Source organism: Myodes glareolus, chromosome 8 (assembly GCF_982192425.1).
Source record: "Myodes glareolus chromosome 8, mMyoGla1.1, whole genome shotgun sequence".
NCBI classification, from domain to species: Eukaryota; Metazoa; Chordata; class Mammalia; order Rodentia; family Cricetidae; genus Myodes; species Myodes glareolus.
Genome location: NC_142033.1, coordinates 39312694 through 39327254, shown reverse-complemented (window position 1 = coordinate 39327254; position 14561 = coordinate 39312694).

Sequence of the window (14561 nt, the reverse complement as noted above, 5' to 3'; positions counted from 1 at the left end):
TTCAGCCCCTCCTCCCAACACCCTCCCACTCCCCCCACTCCCTCTCCTCCTCCATCTCCATCCCCTAGAGCAGTCAGGGTTTCCTGCCCTGTGGGAAGTTCAAGTTCCTCCCCCCTCCCTCCAGGTCCAGGAAAGGTGAGAGTCCAAACAGACTGGAGCGCCAAAATCCAGTATATGCAGAGGAAGCAAGTCCCAGTGTCATTGTCAATGGCTTTTCAAAAAGGCTCCGGGCCAGCCACATTCAGAGAATCTGGTTGGATCACGTCCTCGTTCAGTCCCAGTCCAACAGGCCTTGGTGAACTCTCATTATATCAGTTCCCTTGTATCAGTGGGTGCTCGCATCCCTCGCAGTCCTGATTCATCTTTCTGTTCCTCATTTGGACCGTGGAGTTCTCAGTTCGGTGTTCCAATATGGGTCTCCATCTGTATCGCCATCCAATGTCGGATGAAGGTTTCCTCTGCCCTTGCCTTCTTTGCTCACGTTCTCTTTCCTTCTGCCTCTTATTTGGACCTAGGGAGCAAGGTCCAGTGTTCCAACATGGTTCTCCGCCTCCATCTCCATCCATCGCCAGATGAGGGTTCTATGGTGACATGCAAAATATTCATCAGTATGGATGTGGGCCAAGGCCGGTTCAGGCACCCTCTCCTCTGTCCAGAGAACCATCTGGGGATCTCTCCTTGGACCGGGGATCCCCTTTATAATCAAGTCTCTTGTAAACCCTAAAATGATTCCCTTAGTTGAGGTATATACTTGCCTGATCCCATATCCATCCTTCCTCCCTCCCCCCCATCCCAGTCCCCCAATCTTTCCCCAATCCTCCCCTACTCCCTTCTCTCTAACCCTCTCCCTTTCCGACAACCCTCCCACCCCCCCATGCACCCGAGGTTACCTGGGACTCTTGTCTATTTCCTACCTCCTGGTGGATAGCTAAATAATCTTCATCAGGTTCATCTTCTTATTTAGCTTCTCTAGGATCACGAATAATAGGCTCAAAGACCTTTAATTATGGTTAGAATCCACTTATGAGTAAATACATACCATGTTCCTCTTTTTGGGTCTGGCTTACCTCACTCAGTAAAGCGTTTTCTATGTCCATCCATTTGCATGCAAAATTCAAGATGTCATTGTTTTTTACCGCCGAGTAAAACTCTAATGTGTATATGTTCCACACCTTTTTTAACCATTCTTCTATTGAGGGGCACCTCGGCTGTTTCCAGGTTCTGGCTATTACAAATAGTGCTGCTATGAACATAGTAGAACAAATGCTTTTGTAGTATGTTAAGGAATCTCTAGGGTATATTCCCAAGAGTGGAATTGCTGGGTCCTGAGGGAGGTTGACTCCCAGTTTCCTGAGAAACCGCCACACTGATTTCCACAGTGGCTGCACAAGTTTGCATTCCCACCAACAATGGATGAGTGTTCCCCTCATTCCACATCCTCTCCAGCATAGGCTATCATTGGTGTTTTTGAGTTTGGCTATTCTGACAGGTATAAGATGATATCTCAAAGTTGTTTTGATTTGCATTTCCCTGATTGCTAAGGAGGTTGAGCATGACCTTAAGTGCTTTTTAGCCCTTCGAAGTTCATCTGTTGTGAATTCTCTGTTCAGTTCAGTACCCCATTTTTTAATTGGGTTAATTAGAGTTTTAGTGTCTAGTTTCTTGAGTTCTTTGTATATTTTGGAGATCAGACCTTTATCTGTTGAAGGGTTTGTGAAGATCTTTTCCCAGTCAGAAGGTAGCCTTTTTGTCTTACTGACAGTGTCCTTTGCTTTACAGAAGCTTCTCAGTTTCAGTAGGTCCCATTTATTTATTGTTTCTTTTATTGTCTGCGCTCCTGGGGTTCTGCTTAGGAAGTGGTCTCCTGTGCCTATATCTTGTAGACTACTTCCCACTTTCTCTTCTATCAGGTTCAAAGTGGGCGGATTAATGTTGATGTCTTTTATCCATTTGGACCTGAGTTTTGTGCATGGTGATAGATATGGATCTATTTTCATTCTTCTACAGGTTGACATCCAGTTATGCCAGCACCATTTGTTAAAGATGCTATCTTTCTTCCATTGTATAGCTTTAGCTCCCTTGTCAAAAATCAGGTGTTCATAAGTTTGTGGGTTAATACCCGGGTCTTCTATTCGATTCCATAGGTCGACTTCTCTGTTGTTATGCCAATACCAAGCTGTTTTCAATACTGTTGCTCTGTAATACAGTTTGAAGTCAGGGATGGTAATGCCTCCAGAGGTTCCTTTATTGTATAAGATTGTTTTGGCTATCCTGGGTTATTTGTTTTGCCATATAAACTTGATTATTGTTCTCTCAAGGTCTGTAAAGAAGTTTGATGGGATTTTGATGGGAATTGCATTGAATCTATAGATTGCTTTTGGTAGAATTGCCATTTTTACTATGTTTATTCTCCCTATCCAAGAGCAGGGAAGGTCTTTCCATTTTCTGGTATCCTCCTCAATGTCTTTCTTCAAGGACTTAAAGTTTTTGTCAAATAGGTCTTTCACTTCCTTGGTTAGAGTTACCCCAAGATATTTTATGCTATTTGTGGCTATCATGAAAGGTGATGTTTCTCTGATTTCCCTCTCTGCTTCTTTATCCTTTGTATATAGGAGGGCAACCGATTTTTTGGAGTTGATCTTGTATCCTGCCACATTACTAAAGGTGTTTATCAACTGTAGGAGTTCTTTGGAAGAGTTTATGGGGTCGCTGATGTACACTATCATATCGTCTGCAAATAACGAAAGTTTAACTTCATCTTTTCCAATTCGAATCCCCTTGATCCCCTTATGTTGTCTTATTGCTATTGCTAGAACTTCAAGCACTATATTGAAGAGGAATGGTGAAAGTGGACAGCCTTGTCGTGTTCCTGATTTTAGTGGAAAGGCTTTGAGTTTCTCTCCGTTCAATTTGATGTTAGCTGACGGTTTGCTGTATATTGCTTTTATTATATTTAGGTATGATCCTTGTATCCCCAGTCTCTCCAACACCTTTATCATAAATGGGTGTTGAATTTTGTCAAATGCTTTTTCCGCATCCAATGATATGATCATATGGTTTTTTTCTTTCAGTTTATTTATATGATGGATTACATTGATAGATTTGCGTATGTTGAACCAGCCCTGCATCTCTGGGATGAAGCCCACTTGATCATAATCTATAATTTTTCTAATGTATTCTTGGATTCGGTTTGCCAGTATTTTATTGAGTATTTTTGCGTCAATGTTCATGAGTGATATTGGTCTGTAATTCTCTTTCCTGGTTGTGTCTTTGTGTGGTTTTGGTATCAGGGTTACTGTAGCTTCATAAAAAGAGTTTGGCAGTGATTCTTCTGTTTCTATATTGTGAAATACATTAAGGAGTATAGGTATTAGCTCTTCCTGGAAGTTCCGGTAGAATTCTGCATTGAAACCATCTGGTCCTGGGCTTTTTTTGGTAGGGAGATTTTTAATAACAGCTTCTAATTCTTCACGACTGACAGGTCTATTTAGATTGTTCACCTGTTCTTGGTTCAACTTTGGTATATGGTACTTATCTAAAAAAATGTCCATTTCTTTTACATTTTCCAACTTTGTGGCATATAAATTTTCGTAGTAAGATCTAATGATTCTCTGAATTTCCTCTGTGTCTGTGGTTATGTCCCCCTTTTCATTTCTGATCTTATTAATTTGCATGTTCTCTCTCTGCCGTTTGATTAATTTGGATAGGGGTTTGTCAATCTTGTTGATTTTCTCCAAGAACCAGCTTTTTGATTCATTGATTCTTTGGATTGTTTTCTCTGTTTCTATTTTGTTGATTTCAGCCCTCAGTTTGATTATTTCCAGTCTTCTACTCCTCCTGGGTGAATCAGCTTCTTTTTTTTCTAGAGCTTTCAAGTGTGCTGTTAAGTCTCCAATGTGTGCTTTCTCCGTTTTCTTTAATTGGGCACTTAGTGCTATGAACTTTCCGCTTAGCACTGCTTTCATAGTGTCCCATAGGTTTGAGTATGTTGTGTCTTTATTTTCATTAAATTCAAGGAAGACTTTAATTTCTTTCTTTATTTCTTCCTTGACCCAGGGGTGATTCAGTAGTTGACTGTTCAACTTCCATGAATTTGTTGGCTTCCTGGGGGTAGCACTGTTCTTGAATTCTAACTTTAATCCATGGTGGTCTGACAAGACACAAGTGGTTACTAATATTTTTTTGTATCTGTGAAAGTTTGCTTTGTTACCCAGTATGTGGTCAATTTTCGAGAAGGTTCCATGAGCTGCAGAGAAGAAGGTATATTCTTTCCTATTTGGGTGGAATGTTCTATAGATGTCTGTTAAGTCCATTTGATTCAATACCTCCAATAGGTCTCTCAATTCTCTGTTAGGTTTCTGTCTGATTGACCTATCCATTGGAGAGAGAGGAGTGTTGAAGTCTCCTACTATTAGTGTGTGTGGTTTGATGACTGCCTTGAGTTCTAGAAGTGTTTCTTTTACATAAGTAGGAGGCTTTATATTAGGGGCGTAGATATTCAGGATTGAGACTTCCTCCTGATGAATTGTTCCTGTTATGAGTATAAAATGTCCATCTCCATCTCTTTGATTGATTTTAGTTTGAAGTCAATTTTGTTGGAGATTAGAATGGCCACGCCTGCTTGTTTTTAGGTCCGTTTGCTTGAAAAACCTTTTCCCAACCCTTTACTCTGAGTAAATGTCTGTCTTTGTGGTTGAGGTGTGTTTCTTGTAAACAGCAGAATGTTGGATCCTGTTTTCGTATCCAGTCTCTTAGTCTGTGCCTTTTTATAGGTGAATTGAGTCCATTAATATTAAGTGATATTAATGACCAGTGGTTGTTGACTCCGGTTATTATTATTTTTTGTTTGTTTGATTAATAGAGTTTGTATGTGTCCCTTCTTTGAGTCAAGCTCTTGAAGGGTCGCTAGATGTCTGAGTTATTGTAAGCAGTGCTGGCAATGTTGGACTCCTTTGGTTGCAATTTTCCTTCTATTACTTTCTGTAAGGCTGGGTTTGTGGCTGCAAATTGTTTAAATTTGTTCTTATCCTGGAATATTTTGTTTTCTCCATCGATAGTGAATGATAGCTTGGCTGGTTATATTAGTCTGGGCTTGCATCCATGGTCTCTTAGTTTCTGCAGTACCTCTATCCAGGACCTTCTGGCTTTCATGGTTTCCATAGAGAAGTCCGGTGTGAGTCTGATAGGTTTACCTTTATAAGTTACTTGCCCTTTTTCCTTTGCAGCTCTTAATATTCTTTCTTTAATCTGTATGTTTTGTGTTTTGATTATTATATGGCGAGGGGATGTTTTTTTTTGATCAAGCCTATTCGGTGTTCTTTATGCTTCTTGAACCTTCATAGGAATATCATTCTTTAGATTGGGAAAGTTTTCTTCTATAATTTTGTTGAATATATTTTCTGGTCCTTTGATCTGCAGTTCTTCTCCTTCTTCAATCCCTATTATTTTTAGATTTGGTTTTTTTTATTGTGTCCCAGATTTCTTGAATGTTTTGTGATGAGAATTTATTGGATTTGCTGTTTTCTTTGATCAGAGCATTTATTTTCTCTATGGTATCTTCAGACTCCGAGATTCATTCTTCCATCTCTTGTATCCTATTGGTTATGCTTGATTCTGTAGTCTCTGTTCGTTTACCTAGATTTTCCATATCCAGCCGGCCCTCGTTTTGTGTTTTCTTCATTGCCTCCATTTCAGTTTTCAATTCTTGAACTGTTTCCATTACCTGTTTGATTGTTTTTTCTTGGTTTCCCAATATATCATTCATGGATTTACTCATTTCTTCGATGTTTTTTTTTTTTATATTTTTCATCCATTTCTTTACTCATTTCTTCAATCTTTTTGTTATACTTCTCATCCAGTTCTTTAAGGGAGTTATTCATATCCTGTTTAAGGGACTCTATTGCTTTCATAATGTCACTTTTTCCCGCTTCTTCCGAATTAAGAGGTTCAAGTCCTTCTATTGTAGGGTCATTGGGTTCTGGTGTTTTCATGTTGTTTTTTAGATTGTTGGAGGAGTTCTTGCCTTGGCATCTGCCCATCTCTTCCTTCAAATGCTCTCTACTGGATCTTCTAGTACCAGGTCAGGTTCCCTTGTTGGGCAGGGAATTCACTGACAGAAGGCCTACCTTTCCTCAGGCAGTCTATTGACACACAGGCACTCCCTACTACCGGGTTGTACTCACAACCCAGGTCCAGCGAGCAAGGGAGTTGCTCTGGGGAGATTTTGTGGCCCCAGAGGGAAGGGGGGAAGAGAGGAAGGTGTACCTGGATAAAGGCTGGGACGGGATTCGGGAGAACTCCGCAGGGAGGAGTAGCCTCTGCCTGGTGACCAGATTGTCGAGGGGGGCGGGGAAAGGCTGAATTCCTCCTAGAGGGGGCCCTCTGGCCAGGGGAAAACTCACCCCTCCTCCAATGGAAGTCTGCTAGAAGTTCACTCTTTCTTGCTGGCCAGGAATGTGATTGAGCTGAGACAGGGCTTGCCTGTCCTCAGACAGGCTCTCAAAGCACCTGAGCTGCCCCTGCCGGACCGAGCCCACAGTCCAGGCCCAGCGTGCAAGGGAGCAGCTCTGGGGAGATCTTGTGTCTCCAGAGGGGAGGGGGGGAAGAGAGGAAGGTGTACCGAGTCTTTAAATTGTTGACATTATTCTTAAATTTATAAGATTCATGCTTAAGCCAGGCATTGGTGGAACATGCCTTTAATCCGAGCACTTGGAAGGCAGAGGCAGGTGGATCTCTGTGAATTCGAGGCCACCCTGGTCTATTAGAGCTAGTTACAGGACAGGCTCCAAAGCTACAGACAAACCTTGTCTTGGAAAACAAAAAACAAAAAAAAATTCTGTGTAAATGAATTATTGAAATTACAGTGCTCTATAAACTCTTTCTTTATAAACATTTCTTGATTACATTTGATAGCTATTTGCTTGGCTGTTATTTCTAGATGATTTGTTATCAAAACTCCTGGAGCTAGTTCTTCCAATTCTTATTATGCACTGAGTGATTTATCTCCAAAGCTCTTACTTTGAAGCCCAAAACTACTGTACCATGGGAGTACTTGGAGGTGGGACCGTTGCAGATATAACTAAGGTGAGGACATATTGGAGTTGGTGGGTCTCTAATTAAGTAAAAATTGTTTTCTTACAAAGAGGGAAAATTTGGAGAAAATCACATGCACCAAGAAAACACCAACCTCCAGAGGTGAGGGTGTTCTATAAATCAAAGAATGCCACATATAACCAACAAACCTTCAGTGGTCAGATACCAGTCCCTCTGCTCCTCTTGTCAGGAAAACCTTGAGGTAATATTTCTGCTGTTTAAACCACTTAACTTAAGGTGCAGTGCTATGACAGCTTTGAAAATGTAATACAACCACTATTACTTAATCAGAGGGGGACATTTTCATTTGGTTAAAATGTAGGTCTCTATTGTTTATCTTTGTTTCATCTGGGCATTTGATTACAGAACCATTTTCAAACTGCTGTGGGTTTTAGGAGAGTAATGTCAAATATGGTGTATATCCCCAGGACTGGGGACTAAGTACTAAAGACCCTTAAGGTTAAGTGTTTAAAGAACTATTTTAAATTCTATGTAAAATGAAAAATTCTAGCATTGCTTTCTTTTTTATTTTCTTCTTCTTCTTCTTCTTCTTCTTCTTCTTCTTCTTCTTCTTCTTCTTCTTCTTCTTCTTCTTCTTCTTCTTCTTCTTCTTCTTCTTCTGAAGCGTATATGAAACCTAGGTCTTCAAAATTCCTAGTATTTTCTTCACGGTTATTCTGGTAAAAGCAGAAAAGTTGGCTGCTAATATGTCTTTATCTTCCTTCCTGGAAATCTAGCCCTTCAATTCTTTCTTGCTTTCTCTATGAATGTTTCTGTAGACTCTAAAGTTTAAGAGTGCAAATAATTTGTACTTGAGATGTATTTGTGGTATGTGTGGTCACAGATCCCTGGAACTTGAAGATCAAACAGAACACCACAAACCACTCTTTCCAAAGTGCTCCGAGAACACTTTGTTTCCCAGGAGGTGGGGCTATTACTCATAGCTCTTGAGTTACTAAGATTTTAGTTGTTGAGGAGATAGGTAAGGTTCATCTTTCCAGTTATATTTTGCAAAAATATGGAAAGCTATGGAAAACCTAAGACTTTGGTATTTCTGACAATGTTTTGTCTGCAATGGAAATGGAGCACACTTTTTTACTGATGCATATTTAAAAATCTCAGAGGTCATTACTAAAATTAAACACATTTCCATTTCTGAGTTTTGAGTTCTGCGTTCTTGTTAGAGTTCATGATAGTATTAATTATACATATGATAGCTGACTTTCAATTCACCTCGCTAGGGGAATGAAACTCTCAAATTGTTGCAAATAACAGATGTTCATGTTTATATGCGATGTTTATAATTTTTAAGTCTTTATTGTCTGGATACATTTAACAGGAAAGAACATCTAATGCTGCATATAAATGACTTAACACTTTGAGATGTTGGAGATTTACATATATTTAAATCAGGAATTGAAAGTGTTGTCTTTGTTCATTGTCCTGCTATTCCTTAAGAATGACACGCCCATTTAATAGAAATCAAGTACTCTCGGTTGGCAGCAGGTACCTTTGCCTGCGGAACCATCTCATTGGCTTTCCCTCCAGACCTTGAAAAGCAAAGGCTCATTTTGGTTTTCTCCCATGTAAAGTGATATGAAGTGAAACTTAAGGGAGCTGCATTGGCTGGTTTTGTGTCTCAGTTTTACACAAGCTAGAGCTATCAGAGCAAATGCCTGGATGAGATCCAGCTGTAAGGCATTTTCTCATTTAGTGATCAGTGGCAGAGGGCCCAGCCCATGGTGTGTGGTGCCATCCCTGGGCTCTGGGTCCTGGATTGTATAAGAAGGTGGACTGAGCAAGTCGTGAGAAACAAGCCAGTAAGCCACTCCCTTCCATGACCTCTGTATCAGCTCCTGCCTTTGGGATCCTGCCCCTTTTGAGTTCCTGTCTCCTGACTTCCTTTAGTGAGGATCAACAATACTGAAGGTGAAGCCAAATAAACCCTTTTCTCCCCAAGCTGCTTTCGGGTCATGGTGTTTCATTACAGCAATAGAAACCCTAACTAAGACAGAACCACTTAGGCAAAGATTCCATTTCTTGATCTTTTGCCAACTTTAGGCGGTAAATTCTTATATAGTAGTTCAGCTCACCTGCAAATTAGAAAAATGTGGTATAGGAAAATGGGTAAGTTGATATTCCACGTTCAGTTGATATCCTTGTGAGTGGGGCTGCTCTTTCTGAAGGGAAATGGAGGAGGAGGGGAGTTGGGGAAGAAAGGAACTGAGAGGAGTGGAGGGAGGGGAAACTGGTCAGGATATAATATACGAGAGAAGAAAAAAATACATGAATGTCCTTTTTTCTAATCTGGTAACTTTTCCTGGAGTTTGTAAGCAAAATAGTCAAGTAATGTTTCTCTAGGTAAGTTCAGATGAGATAATGCCCATATCAAATGCTGATTACTTTGAAGTGCAGGTTCATATAGTGCTTAATGTACATAGTCTGTATCTGAAGCATGAAATTAAGAAATAAAACTCTTTTCCCCAAAAAATATAAAACACACCCTCTCAGTAGCGGTATGAAAATTTGCTTCATCCTTAACAAATAGTAAAAATACATATACACCAAAGAATTATTTTGGCATTTTTGTCACATGATCTACTGTCAGCAGATTTTGATTTGTATACCTGCTTCATAGACACATAAATTCAAGGTCACATAAAAAATTCCCAGGCAAATTCGTGGCAAGTGGAATAAGTTTTAGAAGTCCTCGTCTGGACTCCTGTGGTCTGCCCCAGCATTTTTCTCTTATAACTCTCTCCTGCCCATCTTCATCCTGTGTGTGCTGTGACCAATTTGGGGTATATATATATATAGATCCAAGCTTTTCAATTTCTGCTGCTCTGCGTTTATTCATGGCATAGTCTCCACGAGACACCCTTTCCATTCCATACTCATCATCCCAGGATTTCTTCAGCCCTGATTCATCCTCTTAATGACCAGATGAAAAATTAAATCCTCAAAGAGAGATTTTCTGATCCCACCAGCTGTGCTCAAACAGCTGCGTCTCTGGTGGGTGCTGTGTGAGTCACATTTCTTAGTAGCAAGTAATGGAACTCCTGCTAAGTAAAAAAGGAGTTTAGTAAAGAATCCTAAAGAGGAATCTGGGGTGGGGGTGAAAAGGCATTCTACATGGCTAGATACCAAAGTGATGTAACAAGAATAGTACCCACCTGTGTTGTAAATATGGTTATTGATACCTGGGTGATTCTGTCAACTACATAGCCCAGTACTCCTCACCCTAGCCAAATGTACACCTCATGTCAGAAATAAAGTTGCAAAGGTATGAAGGCAACACACACATGCACACAAACACACACACATTTTCTTTGTTTTTTTTTTTTGTTTTAGAGAAAAACACTTTGCAAAGTGAGAAATTATCAACAAGTAAAATAATTAATGATGTTGTGTGGTTATAGTCATTTAAATAGGTATTTATCACTTACTTTTTTTATAATAGTAATTTTCAAATATATACAAATAGAGAACAGGAAAGTCACAGCCACATCCTTGCCATTCTTACCCATCCGGAACGTTCTAATCCACTGTCATTCTTGTTTGAATTTGTGGGTGTTCCCATTTACTTCTACACAAAAATTTCTCACACAATTTCAGAGTTATTTTGAAGAGAATCCTAGACACTGGGGAATTTCATCTGTGACTAAACCTATTTGTGTCTCTATAATTTAACAAATTTCTTAAACATACAACCTTTCCTCTCTATAAAAATCTTAAAAACCTGACAGCAATTCCTTAATATCAATTAATATCTAACTTGTGCCTTAGTTTCCTCATTTGTCTCCATGAGAGTTTTCAATCTTGATTCAATTGAATTAGCTTCTAAGCAAGCTTCTCCTAGACTTTTGGCTTTTCCCATGCTGCTTGCTTCTTCTAATCTGTGAATTTTCGATACCACCTTTTCTGTTTGCTATCTATCTGTTGAAAAAAAAACCACAACATTCATCTTGTAGAGGTTCCTGAATTTTGGACTTCTCTAACTGCCTCCTTGCAGTATATTTTAACAAGGACTTGCCTTTACTTAAAAGTGGTAAATAGGTCTAGAGGCTTTGAATTGTTCAGTTCAGCACCTTTTATTAACTCTTGGAAGTCTCATTATTTTGTCCTGTGCGTGTATGTGCAGTTATCAAAATTAACTTCATGGGCTATAAAGGAACCATTAAATGATATATACTTTATAAGGCCAAAATTCTGACATTTGTTTTCAGTATTACAGGTTTTGTTCTGTAGGGCACACCACTTAGAGAAAACTTTGTAGGTATCAATTCTCATTTCCTCTGAGAACTCATTGTTTTTAATGAGCAATTTAAAAATTTCTCTTGACATTTAACTCTTTTTCCCACCAGAAAATTTGTTTAATTAGTAATTTTTTATACTTACTGGTCCTTATGGATAGGCTGACACTTTAAAAGTGGCTTGAATATGATATTACTCCCAGACTAAAAACAGGAGAGTCGAAAGAATAAATAACATTCGCACATGGAAGAGCTCAGAGGACTGGCTTGCTGGTTTATGCTTTAGAACTGCAGTTCCCAACTTGTGGGTCACAATCCTTTCAGGGGTCACATATCAGATATCATGCATATCACATATTTACATTGTGTAGCAAAATTACAGTCATGAAGTAGCAATGAAATAATTTTGCGATTGGAGGTCACCACAGCATGAGGAACTGTATTAAAGGGTCGCAGCATTAGGAAGATTGAGAACCCCTGCCATAGAAATTAGTTCAAAATATTTCTCCTCACATCAGCTAAAAAAGTTATGTATAAAGTTATAATAGCCAACAGCATCAGTGATAACCTGAAGTTACTAACTTAATGAAAACCAAATGTAAACAGAACTTATTTTAAATGTAACTAATTCTAAACACATGGGGTCCAGCTATTTGGGCATATCTAATTCCCTGGCCTTGCCATCACCAATAAGGTGCTGTTCACTCGAACACATGACTCTGCTTCTTCCAGTGCCTTTTACAACTTCATTAGTCACCACCCTCCTCTTTCCAAATAGCCTTAGTTTTTAGTTTCAACTAATGGGATATAGTAGAAACAACAACTGACATCGCGGACATCTCACAAGTATAATTGAGTCTTTCTGTTATGTTTTCTTAACTCCCTAGGTCCAAATGAGAAGCAGAAGGAAAGAGAACGTGAGCAAAGAAGGCAAGACCAGAGGGAACCTTCATCCGATGATGGATGGCGATACAGACGGAGACCCACATTGGAGCACCGGACTGAGCCCCCCAAGGTCCAAATGAGGAGCAGAAGGAGGAAGAAAATGAAAAAAGAAATAAGGACTGCGAGGGATGCTATCACCCACTGATACAAGGGGACTGATCTAAGGAGAGTTCACCAAGGCCAGTTGGATTGGGACTGAACGAGCACGTGATCCAGCCAGATTCTCTGAATGTGGCTGGCCCGGAGTCTTTCTGAAAAGCCATTGACAATAACACTGGGATTTGTTTCCTCTGCATACACTGGATTTTTGGGATCCAGTCTGTTTGGATACTCACCTTCCTGGACCTGGAGGGAGGGGGAGGAACTTGAACTTCCCATAGGGCAGGAAACCCTGACTACTCTTAGGGATGGAGAGGGAGGAGGAGAGGGAGTGGGGGGAGTGGGAGGGTGTTGGGAGGAGGGGCGGAAATGGAAACTTTTATAATTTAATAAACTTTGAAAAAAAAAGAATAATCTACAGAGGTAATGGTTTGATACTTACACAATTTTTGTACTGCTACTGGGTCAATGTATTATGCAGGCAGGTTTCTCTGTGCCTGTTTGTTTCTTAAAGAGAAAGGGAATGAAGGGAAACTGTAATCAGAATATGCTGTATGAGGAAAAATTCTTTTCACTAAAAAATAATCTACAGAAGAAAAGGAAGCTTTTTCTAAGGAAATTTCTAAGGCAATATCAAGAACTCGACTGACAATAGTCAGACAGTAGAGACAGACTGTGGAGGAGTGGCCTCTGGATAGTGTTATTTGATGCAGATTTGCAGGAATAACTTGGAACCTCCTAGAGTGACTGGTTCCCATTAGCAAGCACTGGGATTGCTGACGCAAGCACATGTGGACAGCCCAGTGAGCCTTGGGCTTTCCCTTGCTTGCCTTCTTCCCTCAATCCACAGGACAAGAGTCTCAGATCACAATCATAAGACTCTCTTCTCAGTATTGCTTTATTTTAATTCCTCATCCTGGAACAGGAGAACTTTCTGGAGGAGAGCATGCAGTGTGTCTGTGACTCTCCAGTTGTGAGTGAACAGCCTTGCCCTCTTTAAAATTCAACCTGGTGTCACACAGATGTGGGGAGTCTACTTCTTTTGTTCTTCAGCATAAATTGCTGAGCATGTCCATTAATAGCCCCAGGAAAACACAATCTCAAAAGCTGAACTAATTAGGTTAGGAAAGAATTCATACAAACATGCAGTAGTACACTGTACACATCATGGTTAGAACTATGGGAACACGTAAGTCAGGAATTTAAAAGGGTTATCATGAAGATCCATAAAGTGATAAGTAAGGGAGTGTATGTGTTTCTCACTGCTACTAAAAATGATCGCACACTTAGTGCATGGATTTATCTTACAATTTTGGAAGTCAGAAGTGAGATGTGAATCTTTTGGCACAAAAACCAAGTCATCGGTAGTAAGTTCCTTCTGGAAAGTTTTGAGAGAAGCTTCAAACACACTATTAAAACAACTGAGCTTTCACATTCTCACACAAATTGTTTATTATCTCATGTGGCAAACTTACTTAGTCCATAAATTAAACCTCAATAAATCCCAAGGAACCAAAAACATAGGGATTGTGTTCTGTGACCATAATCTGTTCATACTATATATATTTTTTTTTAGTAAATTTTATTAAATTATAAAAGTTTCCATTTCCACCCCCCCTCCCAACACCCTCCCACTCCCCCTACTCCCCCTCCTCCTCCCTCTTCGTCCCCCAGGGCAGTCAGGGGTTCCTGCCCTGTGGGAAGTTCCAGTTCCTTCCCCCTCCCTCCAGGTCCAGGAAGGTGAGTGTCCAAACAGACTGGATCCCCAAAATCCATTATATGTAGAGGAAACAGGTCCCAGTGTCATAGTCAATGGCTTTTCAGAAAGACTTCGGGTCAGCCACAGTCAGAGAATCCGGCCAAATTCGGAGAGTCTGGTTAGATCACGTCCTCTTTCAGTCCCAGTCCAACTGGCCTTGGTAAACTCTCATCAGATCCGTTCCCTTGTATCAGTGGGTGATAGCATCCCTCGCAGTACTGATTTCGTTTTTCATGTTCTTCCTCCTTCTGCTCCTCATTTGGCCCCCGTGAGGTAAGCCAGACCCAAAAAGAGGAACACGGTATGTATTCACTCATAAGTGGATTCTAACCATAATTAAAGGTCTTTGAGCCTATTATTCGTGATCCTAGAGAAGCTAAATAAGAAGATGAACCTGATGAAGATTATTTAGC